The sequence below is a fragment of the Taeniopygia guttata genome, chromosome 9 (assembly GCF_048771995.1).
Source record: "Taeniopygia guttata chromosome 9, bTaeGut7.mat, whole genome shotgun sequence".
In the NCBI taxonomy this organism is placed as follows: domain Eukaryota; kingdom Metazoa; phylum Chordata; class Aves; order Passeriformes; family Estrildidae; genus Taeniopygia; species Taeniopygia guttata.
This window is the reverse complement of record NC_133034.1, coordinates 23,250,261-23,267,681: the sequence shown is the minus strand read 5'-3', so window position 1 is coordinate 23,267,681 and position 17,421 is coordinate 23,250,261.

Sequence of the window (17,421 nt, the reverse complement as noted above, 5' to 3'; positions counted from 1 at the left end):
TTCCAGCCCATTTTCCAAATAAAGCAGAAGGCAATTTACCCCGGGCTCTGCGCTCTGCATAATGAACTTTTTCTCTTTGTTTAACAACTTCATCTTGAAATCAGCTGGGTCTGAGGTAGGTTTGAACAAGAGAGCCCAGAAAGTCACATTTTGTCAATGCCTTGAGTGGGCTCTTAGTGCTCAATAGATCTCCTGCCTTCACAGTGTGAGGATTTAACCTGATTTTAATTTATATATTTATTTATGGCATTTTATTTCTATATTTATTTATTAATTTATTATTCAAAACTACTTCAGTCAAAATCTTAACTTTCTTTAAATGCTAATGCAGTTTAAAAAGTGGTTGTATTTAGAACGTTAAACTATAAATTCCTCCTTTAAATACAAATTCAATACCTTAATTTTTTCTTCTTCTTCTTTTCCTTGCTGCTGGTGTCCCAGATTCCTGTGGGAATCCCTCTGCCACCTTGCTGGGAATTAATCAGCATCTCCCTGGCCTGTGAAACGTTCCCCAGCGTCAGCAGAAGGGGATGATCAATAAATGACCAATTCTGTCACCATGTGGGGACACCTGGCACCAGTGGTTTGACGATAACTGGGGCATTGCTTTGACTCAGAATTCTCACATAATCTTATTTTTTTATTTGTGCTAATAAGCTTCATGTCTCATATATACACCACGGGCTTGAAAAACGTGGTTGATCAACCCCATCTAAATAAAACAAAGTTAAATTTGCTCCTGGAGGACCTGTTGAAAGTTTCACCATTTCCCAGGATGTCCATCTTAATCCAAAACCATTCATTTTTCCTTTCACTCATTTGGACAGCTGATGTTTTATCAATAATAAATAATAGTTATCAATAAATAAATAAATAATTCGTTATAAATAAATAAATAAATAAATTGATAAATAAATATTTATCAATAATAAATAACATTTGCATTTTTATTTGCAGTGTTTTAATTCAAAATTATATTAAAAAAAAAAAGCCCAGAAGAAGTAAAATTGTACTTTTCAAATCTACCATTTTAGCAGTGTGTTCAGTAAGGATCCAAAAGAGTTTTGATCCATTTTCAATCTGTGACTCTCTTGGAAAGGTTGGTGAAACCGGAGCTCTGTGGTTCCCAAAATTTTGTTGCAAGAATGCAGATGAGTCTTTATGAAAGTCTCACTGTCAGCCCAGGATCTCATCAGAGAAATAGAAGTTACACTGAAAAAACTCCCAGCTGAAAATATAGGACAATATCTTAAATCATATTTAGACTTAGCAATAATTTTTTCTCCTGTCCTAGAAGAATAAAAAGAAACACTAATTATAATTCAGTGTTTAAAACCCATGAAAAGGAAAATTTTAAACATCTGGGTCACTGCAATTTAATCCTAGTTTCAAGAAGAGGAAAATACATTTAAATTTTGAAAGACCATTCTGGTATAATTAATTCAATTGGACATGAATACAGGTGCAATAATTTTTGAGAATATTAGTAGAAATAAGGGTAATCTACTTTTTAAAAATCACATTTATGATTATAAATACACTTTAAATAGGCATAAATTTTATAAGAAGACAAAGTTTACATATTTTTAAAAAAATCTCAATCAACTTCGGAGCAAACCAGGAGGAGTTCCTGAAGTTATTCCATATTTCTCGCTGTCATTGAAAAAAAAAGCTGGAAATAACTCAAAAAACATACAGGAAATATTACAGTTTCCTTAGTGATAAAGACATGGATTAACCAGACAAAGTCTGCACAATTTTTGTTACACCTTTGCAAAAATCCTGACAGATAACTGAGAAAACTTTATTATCACCCTACTTATCAAAGGAGTTTCATGTGCAGTGTCACTTTCATACCAAGGATGGTTTTTATCTGTTTATTACTGTGACAAATGTAGCAAAATTTAATGAAAATTCCTTGACATTTTGTCTCCTTTTGGAGTTTGGGGTTATTTTCTCTACTCAGAGTGGAGAACTCTGCAAACAACATGGAAAAATCAGAGTATAACAGACACATCCTCATGTGGGAGAGCCTTGGAGTCACCCCAGAAAAACCAAACCAGAGCAGCCTCTTTAAGGTTATCTGAATTATTGGCCAGACTTATCTCCACCCCACTGAAATAATAATTTCAATTAATATTTGAAATAATAAACTGATTCTTCCAATCACATCAAATAAATCACTATTTTCTCCTCTAAGTGCTCCTGCATAAGTTGATATACAGGTAAAGCTTGTGATTCTATCTGATTTATTTTAAATTATCAGCTGATATAAAAACAGAACTGAGAATTTATGAGCTGCCAGTGACAAATGAGAGAGGGAATTCATTTAATAAGTGCAGGGAGTATCAGATATTTTCTGTATTTCTGCAGCACATCAGAAAGACATTCACTGGGACTGCAAATGTTGGTGGCACAGGGTACAAAGAGGGGCTCAAAGAGGTCCAAAAACTGACTGGAACAGAATGAAACTCAAAGTGGGACTATCACACATCTATTTTATTTAAAATATCTGAATTTATGGTTTCAACTCCGAGTCCAAATTATAAAAAATCCAGACAAGCAAAACCCAACTAAGTTGCTACAAAGAGAAAGTTCTGAGGCATCACCTGTCTCGGGAAAAAAAAAATTATATATAAGAAATTTAACTGAGCCTGGAAGAAATTGATAACTTGTAGCTGGAACTGAGAGATAAAAGATTTAAAAGACAATGTTTGAGGAAAAAAAATGGGCTGGAGAGTTTCTGTCTCAGTGGAGGAAAATACAATGTTCCACCAGAGAAACCACACACAGGAACTTTGTTTTAATGAGAGGATTTTCATTCCTTTCTCTCCAGTAAAAGGTTTAAACATAATCATTTTATGACTTTATCACTTACAGATTCTACTAATAAAATAATGAAACAGAACTTACGAACTTGCTGAATTATGAGTTGTGTTTGAAAGGGAAGAATTTCTGTTCAAACCTTGGTTTCCAATGGAATGGAATGATCTCATTACTAAAACGACCTCTTTTCAATATACAAGCTTTTTTTTATTTTTGAAAATGACTTAACTTTTAATTCAAATGTATAGAAAGACATCTTAAAAAAGTATAATTATCATATATATTAATTTCTTAATTAGTCATTCACAGAGCATGTAGACAAAGAGTAATATTTCAGTAGCATGGATGTTATTAGAGACAATATTTTATTTGCATCAATGAGAAAGTCACATGTTGAAATCCAATTTCCCTGTCAGGAAATAAATTGGTTTTCATGCCTTGGTAGTATTTGAACCTATAAAAACATCTCCTTCATCATCCAGTTGTGAAACTTTTCTCCAGCTTTTCTTCCACTCAGACAAAAGACAATTTTCTTCCAAACAAAAGACAATTATTCGTATTTTTGTTGCCTTTGTAAAGTTTTTGCTGTACTCACAATTCCTGAAGTATTGAATTTTACTGCTGTTTGTTTCCCCATCTCCTTTCATTAGCCACTGTTTGTATACTCATTTAAACAGAATTTTGGGGATCAAAACTAAGAGAAAAGTGGAGCAATGCATCCAAAAAACACCACCAAACTCTCTGGACACAGAGCAGGAGCACCTTCACATTCTAGAAAGCAAAAAATCAGTGTTTGGCTTGAGAGTTCATCACCTGAGAAGAAAGTTTTCAACATTTACTCCAGATATTATTGTTTGGTTCATACAAATTATTATTTGTGTGGACTCAGTGAATAACCTTCTAGGGTGACTGCCTAGAATTCAGAAAGAACCCAGAAAAACTTGTGAGACTGAGGTGGAATCATTCACACCATATGGATTTTTAGAATTATTTATGTATTGTTCTTATGTCCATGGACTTGGTAGTAAAGGAATTAAATCCTCCTGTCCCAACAATCTTTTGTAATTGTTAAATCTAGAATTTATTTATAGAAATCTGGACTAGCTTGTTACAGAAGCAATGCAACAAAATGCTTTCTCCAATTCAATATTCTCTAATTCTCCAGTATGGCTGCACATTTTAATTATGACTCTAATGAATTGTAAATGTGACATCAGAATTCTTGTCTGACACCAAGAATTTGGATTTAATTAAAAAAAAATACAATTATTCGAAGCAGATGTGTTTAATGATCGTGGTGCAATTAAAATACGCAATCAAGCTTGCAGAAAGTACGTAAACTCAGGATATATTTACACAATATTCTCTTTGTTTCGCTGTTCTGGTTTCTGACATTGAAATACAAATGTGCTTTAGACCTCCTTAGACAGGTTTTGAAATGGTAAAAAAGGTAAATTTAGTTAAACTAGAAGATTATAGAAGTCCTACACATATTGTAGGCAAGAAGAATTTGTATAATTTAATCAAGATTTGGGATTTCTTTCTTCAGGTCTTGACCTGAACAAGAACAGCATTTTTAAATAAATAAATAATTAAAAAAAAAAAAACACCTGAGGCTGCTGAGGAGATGTGAGGGAGGGATCAGACAGAAACATCTCAGTGAGCAAAAGGTGGATTTTCATACATGTCCTGCAGATCCTGTCCCTAATCTCTGGCATTTCCTCTCTGCTTTCCCTTTGAGTTCCTGGGAAAAGTCATTTGGACTCTACAGCTCTGCTGTAGACACTGCACATCAAAAAGGTGATTTTTTTAAAGAGACAAACCACATCCTTGAGCCATAATTTTTCTGGATTCTCTCTGCTCAGTCTGTGAAATGCAAGCAGTTAAATTTATATTGTTCTGCAGCCCGGAATCCACAATGAATTATGCTCTCAATGGGTTTATTTTTCATTTGGGTTACTCTGCAGTGCCATAACTGACAGGAAATTTCTGTATCTCCCTAGCCCAGAACAGTGGACCTTCTTTTAATAATGCACATGATGGTTTTCTAGGAGAATGTTCTCTTTAACACAGGAAGCATTGGGATATTTCATATTTTGAGTCACAGGAAGCTCCCTTTGTCTGAATTTTTTTCGATTCCTCATTTAACAAAAGCTTCCAGCTCAAGGCTGAGAGAAAGAAATCGAATAAGACAAGATCACAAGACTGTAAATTAAATTCAAGGATACAACAGAAAATTAAAATTAAGGCATTGAGGAAGGAATTTGATTTTAATAAAATAACTTCAGATGTTAAAATTCTCAATGAATTTCTCATCCTTCTGCAAGGACCATCTTCCAAATTAGAAGGTCTAGTAAAATCAATTCCATTACTCTGTTCTCTAGCCAATGTCTGAAAATACAAGTGCAAGAACTGATAGCGTTGGCTTAAATAATCTATACTAAATAACATATCTAAATATATATATATATATAATATATATCTAATATATATATTATATATAATTTCTATGTTATCTGTAATATTATATATTACAGATAATACATACAAAGATATATTATTATAATATATAGAGAGATATATTATATATTATAGATATATAGATATACTATATCTAAATAATTTTAGATTGGATGAAAAATGTAAATGACTGAAAAAAATCTTAAAATTCTATTTTATCCCTAATGTATCCAGCCAGTTCTGGATTTTTAAAGTTTTCAGTGGAAAAAATTACTAAAAAGAAACAAACAAAGAAAAAATTCAGAGTTTAAAAGTGTTCTTTCAACTGCACCTTTATGGGAAAATCAAAAGTGTGATAGTAACAAGAAGACATAAGTTTTTAGCTTAGAAGAAAATTTAAATTTTTTAGGTGAAAGTCCATTTGAAGTGGCAGTAACTTTGGTTGGATATTTTCTTACCTTGTGAATTTGATGACTTGGCTTTTCAACTTGTATTGCAGAACTTGGATGTTCATTTAAAAACCATTTTTGAAAAAAAAATGGAAGACATCCTTTTATCAAGCTATTTGGAGCAGTCAGAAGCCTCAATGAAACAAAATAGTAATTTGCTTTTTTTTTTTTTTTCATTTTCTGGAATTCTTTATTAAATATTATAAGTTCAGACACAAATACAAAGGGAAGCACAGTCACAAATTGTGATCCATTGAAACACATTGAATTTAATGCCCTGGTTTCTCTATTTTTCTTCTCTCCAGGACTAAGAAGTTGTTATTGTATCATTAACATGAAGTGCTTTAACAAGAAATTAAGCCATAAATACTTTTAAAACCTGGACTTCAAAATCACCCAGATGCTTTTCAAGTACAGCTCTCCAGCTGCATTTAAAAATGGTTTTCACTCCATTTTCCATTCAACTTCTCTCTTTCACTTTTATAATGGATTGGGATAATATTCATTTCAGATCTGTCATGTACCTCTATAAAAAGTCAGATTTGATCTCCAGCTCAGCTTCTGGAGATGGTTTCCTTTCTCTGCTGGTTATTTTATCTGACTATTTCAGCAGTGCAGAGCTCAGATTGTGGCAGCCAGGGTGATAAAGTCCTGGGAACTGGGAATTGTCAGGCTGATTTCTGAAAAAAACATCTGATCAACTCCCCATTTCCTCTCTACGTGTTCAAAATAATGGCTCCAAGACTCCCATAAACATTATCAGGAGGATTCAGACAGAAAAGTGAAGAACTGTCACATAAACTCTGTAGAAAAGCACCACCGTTAAAAGGCATTAATTCAGGAATCTGCATTCTCTAAATGTAAATCAGATAAATACTCTCTCCAATGTACAGGGAGAATGTGGGAATAAGACTAAGAATAATTTCGTCTTGATTTTATTTTCATTTACGCTCTAAGACCCATAAAAAATGAAATAAATGTGTGGAAGTGTTTCCAGTTCTTTTCCTGTGACAGCTTGGAATTACCTTTTCTGATCCAAACAAAAATCACTTTGGAGAACACAGTTCTGAGAGGTTTTGTCCAGCTGAAAGGGTAAGAGGGAAATCCCCATTTCTGTGGATTATTGATGCTGGGCAGCAGCAAAACTGCATCCCTGGGGTGCCAAGAAGCTCCTCCTGGTGCCAGTTCTGTCTCCAGACAGAGCTGGACAACCCCAAAATTCCCCTAAATTCCCTCTCAGGGAAGAGCTGAGAGCAAAGAGAACCCCTTTGCCTTTTTGTGCTCCTAGAGAAAAATGATTTTGATCCCTCCCTAATTAAAGAGCACAGGGCACTTTTGGGGCGAGTCCCCGCTGGGGGAGGAGAGCTGCAGACCTGTTCTCCTGGCATTTGGAATAATGGAGCTTTGCTGGCATTTATTTAAAGCACTGATGAACTCTTTGATCTCTTTAATCGCATAATCCACAGAAAATGATTCTTGACCGCTCCAAAAAAAGTTCCAAATGATTCGTACTCAACTGCAGATTTGTTTTAATCTGATTTGCACTAAAGACACTGGGAAGGTTTCTTAAAAAAAAGAAATTACATTCATTCTCATTCTAATTTGTTCCATTTCTTTTTCATTAGCTGCTTCCTTGCCTTTTATAATACCAAAAGTGACTTAAACTTCGCTCTAGCTGAAAATTTAAAACAATTGGGATCAGCTCTTTCAGCTGGACATGAAGTAAATTATGCTCCACTAATTTATATGTATATATTATTTTTTTAATCCAGTCTCCAATACACCATGCGGATTTAAAGGAACATATTTGAAATTATAATTATAAACTGAGAGTTTAGAAGTGGAGACCACCAACCCAGCTGTAGGATTTGGATGGAAAATGTATTTGAGGAAGTCTGGTTCCTAACAGAGGAAAATATCAAAATACAATGTATGTAAGGAGTCTATGGCAGTGGCTGAGACATGCTCAAAATTTGAAAAAAAAAAGTGTTTGTTTGTTTTTTCATGTGTCACTTTTTATAGGTTTCTAGAGGAATAAATTTTGATTATTGCTAGAAGACATTTCTTCAACATCTGATTCAATCTCCACCTCAAGGTTTTAAGAATACAAAATTTAAATTACTGTATTTATTTCATGAGTATAAAAGCTTTCATAGCTCATAAGCATCACAAGAGCCTTCAAAAATTGAGAGTCATTAAGGTCAGTCATGAGAAAAACAAATTTAGAATCACTTTTCCTGGTGAAATATTGAAGTTATTTCATGAGAAATATTTTTTATTTATTATCACTCCAAGAAGAGCTGGCAGCTAATAAAGCACTCGGGAGCTTTTTGTCTCCCCTTCCATCTTCCCATGTTGAAACTAAAATTGTTGCTGGAGGGGTTTTATACACTCAATAGAAAAGCTTGGAAGTTGCTTTAGAGAGCACTTTTTATTTAAATGTCTAAAATATTCTACTTCTCCTCTGTTAAAACAAATTTGCTTTCCTTTCTTTCTTACTTTGTCTTTGCTTCCTTCTTTCTTCTCTGAATTAAATGTATTTTCTCACATGTACTAACCATTACAATTCCTTAGTTGCAATAATCATTTTGCTTCAGAATAAATTTGTAATTTTCATCCCTAAAAAAGTGATTACAGATTAGAGTTTATTCTTATAAAATCATCTAAAATACAGTGAAATTGGACTGCTTTATTTTTGGTACTGTTTCAATAAGGTTTATAAGTCATGGACATCCTTTAGGTGAGTAATTCCCTGTGATTTTTGCGTTTTGTGCAGGTGCAGAAGCAATGGATTTAAACCACAGAATCAGAGAGCAGTTATGTGAGAATTTAATTATTTGGTGTAAAACAAGATTTTTTTCTGTGCAAAACAAGATGAGAACGATGAAAATGTGCATTTGGATGAATGAAATTTCAAGAAAAGAGACTAAAATGGATGGAAGATGGAAGAAGATGGAAGATGGAAGATGGAGGATGGAAGATGGAGGATAGAAGATGATGGAAAATGGAAGACGGAAAATGGAAGATGGAGGATGGAGATGGAAGAAGATGAAGGATGGAAGATGGAAATGGAAGATGATGGAAAATGGAGGATGGAAGACGGAAGATAGAAGATGAGGGATGAAAGATGGAAGATGATGGGAGATGATGGAAGATGGAGGATGAAAGACGGAAGATGATGGAAAATGGAAGATGATGGAAAATGGTAGATGAAGGATGGAAGATGGAAGATGTAAAATGGAAGATGGAAGATGGAGGATGGAAGACAGAAGATGAAGGATAGAAAAGGGAGGATGGAGGATGGAAGATGAAAAATGGAAGATGGAGGATGGAGGATGGAAGATGGAAGATGGAGGATGGAAGATGGAAAATGGAGGATGGAAGATGTGAGGTGAAGTTCTGCCAGATTTTCCCAGAAGAACGGGATGTGGTGGGAGCTAAGGTATTTCTGGTCAATGCATGGGCTTGGAACCTTTATTTCACACTCTGTCATTACATAAAGCTCCACTCCTGCTTGAGGAATCACAGACTCCCCTCTTAAGCCAAGCTTTTCATGCCATGTTTGTACACAAAGCTCATCCCACCACGGCCTGAGATGCTGCAGCTTCACAAGGTGACAGAAAGTCCTCGTGTTGCACAATTGAATCTCCTGGGAATTAATTGAGAATTTCTTGAGAGAGGATTTAAAACCCCCAGTAATGCACTTTATGAGTACAGTCCCTGCACACAGAGGGCTCTGTGTGCTGTTGGGTGCTGTGCCTCTGATCTGCTCTGTGGTGTGGAAGGACCTGAGCTGGGAGAGGCAGGGATTTGGGAATGCTTCACTTCCCTCCAGCACAGCCACACCAGCTGCAAGGTGAAGCACCTCAAAAGAAGGAGATTTGTAAGGATAAATATAAACCAGTGATGGATTCTGGACAGAGGGTCTAACTTCAGAATTATCCTGAAATCAGTTTAGTGGTGTGTTCTGGGCTGTGAAAAATTCAAAGAATTTGTAAAACGTGTTTCTGACATACTGAGCTGTGAAATGTTTCCTTAGAGGAGCCTTAAATACCAGCTACACCTCCTTATTTTTATTTATAAATTCAAATTCTGGCCTGGATTCAGAGGAAATTGGCACTATAACTGGAGTTTCAGGGAAAAGCGTAATTTAGTAGCAGAGAGAGAAGATAAATACAACCATTTACTCATCCTGCTAAGGCCAACCTTGACTCCTTAGCTATGGGATCTTCAAAAAGAACTCCAGAGGCCCTCATGTTCTCCTAGAGTCAGATAAAATCCCCACTCAGTTGATCAGACCATCTCTTCCTACACTCCCTGCTCCTGGCAATTACTGAAGGAAATTTGATGTTCCCTTGGCCGTAAGGGAATTACAGAACTTTCTCATGTGACTTTTTCCACCTGGTCATAGTTTCCCAAATGACTCCTGTTTGCAGCATGAATTTCCACACCTTCCTGTTGAAGCAGGAACAGGTTAGAGCACCTGAAAGATAAAATTCAAAGTACAAGCTTCCCTCAAAAGTCAAATTAGATTTCGCACCTGGGTTCTCCCGTACTTTTCCCTGGGTGAGAGCATCCAGACACGTTTTATTGACGTTCATCCACTCTGACATCTCAGTAAAATTCACAGGAGCTCACCAAGGAGCTCCAGCCCCACAAACCCTTGGAGACAGAAGCATCCAGTGCCAACAACAGCAGCTACAACAAAACCTACACCTCCTACAAACCCTTGGAGACAAAACACTCTTCAGGCTCCTGCTGGTGGTATTTTAATCCTCCTGCCTTTGTTTTATGTGCTCCTAAAACAAATGTCAGCCAGGAGTTATTTGTAGGAACTCTGTTTGGCAAACTTATGTCCTGGGTGAAGTTTGGAACCAGAATAAATTGTATTTTGCATCTCTCATCAAGGGCTGAAGAAATTAGCATTAGAGCCTGCCAGGAAAACTTTTTCAAGCAGCTCAAGACCGAGCATGGAAGACTTAACTCATGTAAAGAAAACCTGTTCATTAATTAAGCTGTCAAGCTCACTTCATTAATTAATTTATCCTCTCATTTGTCTTTACTGGGCACTTTGTTTCATTGCACTTCAGTATTCAACTGAATTTAATAAAAGCAAACATATTTCTAAATAGATCCTACCCAAAACCATGTTATCTGTAATTATGTGGATATATGCATTAAAAATTTTCATGTGATGTTAGAATTTCAGCTGTTTGGGTGCATTTTGTTATTTTTAATGAATGATGAAAGGAAACTTTCTGTTTACATAGATGTTCATGAATTTTAATGCAACACTAGAAGGAATTAAACCAAAAAGTACATTTAATATGGCAAGATTTCCCACAGACAGCTCTCAATGATAGGAATATTTAGTTTGCATTATTTTGTGAAATGAGACAACCAAGAGTCTGCCCCAGCCTAATACTGGTATAGTAAGCAATGAACTCAGGATTTGCCACAAAGCCTTTCTATAAAATTCAGAGATGAATTTAAGCTTTGAACAGCTTTAGAAGAATTTTAATAATCACAACTTCTCAGAATGACAAATAAATTGAAAACATGAAATAAAAGATGTGAATAGTACAGATCATAAACACACTAAAATTTCATGGCAGCATCAATTAATTATTTTACCCAGAGCACCCTTTAATTCTTCATCTGAGTTCATGTTGGTATTTACAGAAAGAAGAGCTTTAGAAGTTTATTTTTTTAATTCCTCTTTCAAAACACAATTGTCATCATAGACAGCTTCCAATTCTACTTCAGTGTTACAATTTTTGAATTTAATACAAATTATTCATATGCTCTCAGCCAAGGTACCTAAAATACTGAGGTATGAGTTCTGAACTTCAACCTCAAGCATCTTGTTTAGAACTGAAATTAGAAGTTAAAAACTTGGATTATATTCCATTAATAATACTAAAGAGCAGATTTTCCTCCCAACTCCGGGGTAAACAAGACTAAATATCTCACAATGTAAGAGTACAAAAGCTATTTCTCTTGACTTTTTTAATCTATGGAGAAGCTTGGAAAATTCAAGTTATCTGTTCAAGGAGCTAAATGATTACACCAGATCCATGCCATGGAGCTAAAGGAATCTCCATATTTTCTCTATTTTTTAAATATATTCTAGTAAGGGATGGTTATGTTTCATTCAGAGCCTTTTCCATAATGATGAATTTCTTGTTTAAATTACCAGCCAGTTTTGCTTGAAAGGACAAATATGTTCCTAAACGCTAAATTCTGTCACATTTCTCATTTTAATTTCCAATTCAGTGATCTTGTCATTTTTAAACAAAGCCCTGATATTTTTAGCCCAAATTATTATCAAGTAATTAATAATTCATTGAGATATAAATCTGGCTAAGAGTATGAAGTTGTTTAATTGTTTATCACTGTTGACTGTTTACAATTCTTAACATTATAAGCAAAAAACTTGAGCATTCACAACTGAATTCTGCTTTAAAGCTTCTAACTCAGGCCACTACAATTTTTTGTCCAGCCCTTGGCACTGATGAGGCTGCTGAGGGAGTGCACTTGAGAATTTAATCTAATCTGCCTTCCTGATAACACACAATATTTGCTAGATCTCACTGGGATTTATATCCACTTCAGTAAATTTATACTGATTTATAAATAGCTTTATCTGGTGTCTGCTGTTCGGCACATTGCTCACCATTTCGAAGGTTGCGATTACCATATTTACTCCAAGGTACAATTTATAAAAATGCACAGCATTCTAGAGAGAAAAAAAGGAGGAAAAAAGTTTTCAGCTTCTCCAGCTTTGAGTCCATTTGAGAACAGACCATGGCAGTTGTATCTGATAGTTAATTTACCAAGCTTGACATAGTTATATAGGACTAAGATTAAACAAAACCAAGAAAACACCTCCACACTGCAGCCAAAATATTTTCCAGATGAAAATTATAGAAGCCATGGTTTAACACCGTGTGGATGTGGTTATTCCCAGGAATGCTTCCATAATTTGTTGAAGACAACAAAAAAATCCATTTAATCTTGGGAGAATTTCCTTCTAAACTTGGCTGAGTTTTCTCCTGAGCTACATTTCCAATTTCTTTATGACTTCCTTTGTCTCAAGCCCTTCAGTTCCATCAGTGAGTATAGAGATGGATGGAGCAGGGGGTTGTGTTGTGTTTTCTGTTTGCTTGTGCTCCCAGAGCCAGTCAGTGTGGCCATCCAATCATGAAGATCATCAAACCATGTACAGATGTTTGGAAAGCACAGTCCCTTCCCTTGAGGAACATTTTTCATTATTTAATAGAAGCATGAGAATCCCTTGGGTCCCCTGATCCAACTCTGCAGAGACACGAGACCTCCAGCTCAGCTTTCCTCTCTGCGGTACTTCCAGCTGACTTTTAAAAATTAATTCCTCTCCAAAGTTACAAGATCTTTCTAATTTTATTTGTCTTCTAACTGGAAATGAGCTGTGCTTCAAGGTCTTGTTGAGTTATTATGACAGTTTCAATGATGAAATCAAAAATTAGTCACAACAATCAGTGGTGATGCCTCGGCCAGGGTCATTTAAATAATGGCAGCAGGACCGAAGGGTGCTGGGCAATGGTTTTTGAGCAAAATTATTTATATGTGACAGAAACATTCAATCAAATAATGACTTAGAACAGCTGAGAGGTAGACTTGGAAAGAATTGAATGCATAAATGAGCAAACCATTCTTTTAAACTTTCAAATTACCTGAATTTCACTTGTTCTCTATAAAATTTCTAAAGATGTATCAGGTAGGGTCAATGTTTTCTGCTCCTGAAAACAATGAATCATGGAAATCTAAGGTAAATTATTAAAAAATTGCTATTTAAATCAATGTTGGTGATTTGCAAAAACTCTCCAACTGCAGTTGTTGGTTGGAGAAGACCAATGAGAGATGGCATAAGAGTAAAAAATATGAGAATGTTTTTAAAAAATTAAGATACAAAAAATATGTAGTGTTATTTTAAAATAGTAAATAAAAAAATTTAAAAGTATTTTTAAATAGAAAAAAAAGGAAAAAATATAGAAATTTTCTTCAAGAAATAGTTAGGACAAAAGGGAAATAAAAGAAAACCACACAGAAAAGGATAATTATGCAGCAAATGGGGAGACAGAATAAATGATCTCTTCAGGTCTTTCCAAACTTGTCAGTCTAAACCCAGTCACTGTCACTGCTGGTATTTTCAAGTGTGGTGTTTTTTTATGAAAACATTTGTTCAAAGGACAAATAAATAAGACAGATAGGCATAGTTCTGAAGTCTGTACAGTCTGTTCAAGTCTCAATATTTTAGGCTAAATATAAATATCATGTAAAAAAACCTGTGACTGGAACAAAAAATCCCCACAGAATAGCATTGCTGGAACAGAGACAAAGGTATTTCTTCATCTTAGTCACAAACAGAATAATATATTGCAGGAAAAAAAAAGCCAAAACCAACCCACAACAACCTCAAAATTCAGCTCTGTCCTCCTCCCATGTTTCAGTGTATTTGTACTAAAATCTGAGCATTTACAGAAAATCACTGAGGTTTTTTAAACCAACTGCACCGGTTTGATGCTGCCTTTGTGAAGATCCTTTGGACTGTGCCTCCTGACAAACTGGGATGGCACCAGAAGCCATCAATGCCTACCTCAGAGTGGGAGATGGCAACACGCTCCCAGCTTTTCTGGAGATGCAGATGGAATAGGGCAGGAGCTGTCCCAGGTGCTGCTGGCAGGCTGGCAGAGATTTCTGTAGGGTGGGATTCCTGCAGGATGAGATTTCTGCAGGATGGGATTCCTGCAAGGTGGGATTTCTGCAGGATGTCATTCCTGTAGGGTGGAATTTCTTCAGGGTGTGATTTCTGGAGGATGGGATTTCTGCAGGATGGGATTTCTGGAAGATGATTCCTGCAGGTGATTTCTGCAGGATGTGATTTCTGCAGGATGGGATTCCTGCAGGGTGAGATTCCTTCAGGATGTGATTTCTGCAGGATACAATTTCTTCAGAATGGGATTTCTGCAGGATGGGATTTCTGCAGGATGAAATTAGCCAAAACTTTTGCTTTCTTCGGGCAATTTTTCAACCATAGCAGACAAATCTGTTATTGCCAAATTAATCTGGGGTCAACAGCTCCAGAGTTTCCCTAACTGATACAATCACTATTAATTTGGGTAATTTTCCAAGTAAGTAAAATCAAGCTATCTATTTTAATGTCTTTTAAAGAAAATAATTAAAATACTGTTTGGGGGCTGAGCTACACTTTAAAAAGAGCATTATAATTGCAAGGAAAGGAATGTAGAAATCTGCTTAAAAGAGATATAACTGCACCCACTGCCCTCCTATGCTCTTTTATCTCCCAATATATCATATTTCTATTCTAACCATTTTTAGCGAAAAATAAAATCTGGTGTGAATAGGGCAGAATACGAATTAATCACAATTCTCTAAATTATTAATTGGGTTTGGTTTGAAATTTGCCACCTTGATTTACACTGTAGACAGTGTAAATATTGGCATTTATCCTAATATTCCTTTAACCTTTACAGTAAATAATTGATATAATTCAATGGTTTTGCGGGTTTGGTTTGGGGTTTTGGGGGATTTTGTGGTTAAATGTGAAGAAACTTGGCAAAGTGAAAGAAAAAAAAGGCCACTGGCATATTCTGTCTGCTTTTCACAGCTCTGTGTGTATGGTTATACCATTTTAACTTAAAGAGAGTCTGTCTGGAAAAAGAATTATCTACAACTTCTGGAATAATGCTGTGTTGTCTCACTTCAACAGGGAAAACAGGAAAGGAAGCCAACAAAATTTAACCCAGAAAACCACATTGAAAGTAGCATCTTTTACCAAAAGTGGCTTGTAAATAGCATTAAGCCACATATAAGGCACGCTTAAAAGTAGATACAGCACAAATGCTCCATAAAGTGCAGCTCCCTGCAAATTAACCAACTAAATAGTAGCAGAAATGGTGATAATTACATTATTTTCAGTACTCCTCTTCCTGCAGCTGTATACAATACTCAGCCTCCACTCCAACACTGAGTAAATCAAAGCAAAGTGAATTTAATCGGTCTATTAAAAGTGCTCTGCTAATGCATCTTTATCCAACTCAGAACAGCAGCAGCACTTCTCCAGAAATCAGGATAAATATAATGTGTCCTCCCAAATAGCAGTAACTGATTTTAACAGCTACTTAGAAAGAGAATATTTGTCTAGATCAATATCCAATTAAGAATCCAGCTATTCAGAATTTACTCTTTGCTTTCCCTGCAAATTATGAAAGCAAAAGCTATTAGTAAATCTTATTAGTTTCACACTGGTCTCTCGAGATTTTTTTTTCCACCTGACTACTCTGTGTCCCTTAAAAGATGATTTTAAACACAGTGTGATATTGATTGTTTCGAGGCACTAATGTGAACTGATCAAACACAACCTAAGGAGATTTTACTGTATGCACAGGCAAACTGAGGACCAAGATCTGTCAACATCACAGGTTAATATCTCTACTTTACCCAAAAATTAACAACTAATCAGTAACTCAAGGAGAGAGTGGAGCCCTACTAACATTTGTAATCATGGGATCTGCATGATGTGCCAGGGAATTAGCTGCAGGAACATCATAAAATAAAAACTTCAAAGGCTGTGAAGGTTGCAGGTCTATTATTTTGAGGGAAGGCAGAAAGAAAATAACTCCTTTTTCTGTTTTCTTCCTGCATTCTTTGTGTTCCTCCTGCCTAAATGACTAATACTGATGCAAACCATACCTGCTGATTTCTTTTATGCACTGAATAATCACAGAAGATGAGAAGTGGGACTAGAATCAGATTTCTTTACATAAATAGCTGCCTGCAACCTTCCTAAATACAGGAATAAAGGGGAGGTACAGTAAGCTGCAATGCTGAATGAAAATGATGAGATTTCCCCCTTCCAGAAAAGAGCCTGAGATCCTGGAATGCCTCCCTATCAATCCCTTAGAGAGATGAGTTTTTAAGGAATAGTTTATCCCTTTTCAGTCCTCCAGAATCAGGCTTGTTCTTCAGGAGAAAAACAAAAATGAAATTCTTCCTGAGCTTCAATATTAAACCCACAGGTAGCTGGACCAGTCCAGGTAAGAGATTCAAAATTAAGCACCACTTTCAGTCACTTTTCCTAGATAAGAGCTGGACTGAGTCCCCAGAGGGATAAAAGCCTTCTCTGGGTCTTCTGCCATCCCTCAGCTAATAAATATCAATTGCCACAAGTGGTGTGGTGCTGTCTGCTAATTAGAGCCTCTCTTGCACACTTAGAGCAGTGTGACAGCATGAGGAAAGGATCCTGAGAATGCAGCCAAAGAAATGTTAAAAAATCTGCTTTTCTTCATTAAAAACATATATACAGTTATACCACAGAATGATTTTTAGCTTAAAACAAAGGGATGAGGTTATTTTCACTTCAGGAGCAGAATTCCAGCACATCCCATCATGTCTCCCCACTAAGAATTGTTGTGATGAATGATCTGAACAGTACATAATTTAGTTTCATAACTCCTCCTGACTGTCAGCCTCTTGATGTCGAACAACATTCACTATGGCAACAATATCCCATAGTCATGCAGATGCTGGAGTAGTGAGGAAAAAGGGGGAAAAAGAAGAAAAAATGCTACAAGTAAGAACTACATAGTAAAGAATTATTCCAACAAAACGGAGTTAGAAGAAATAA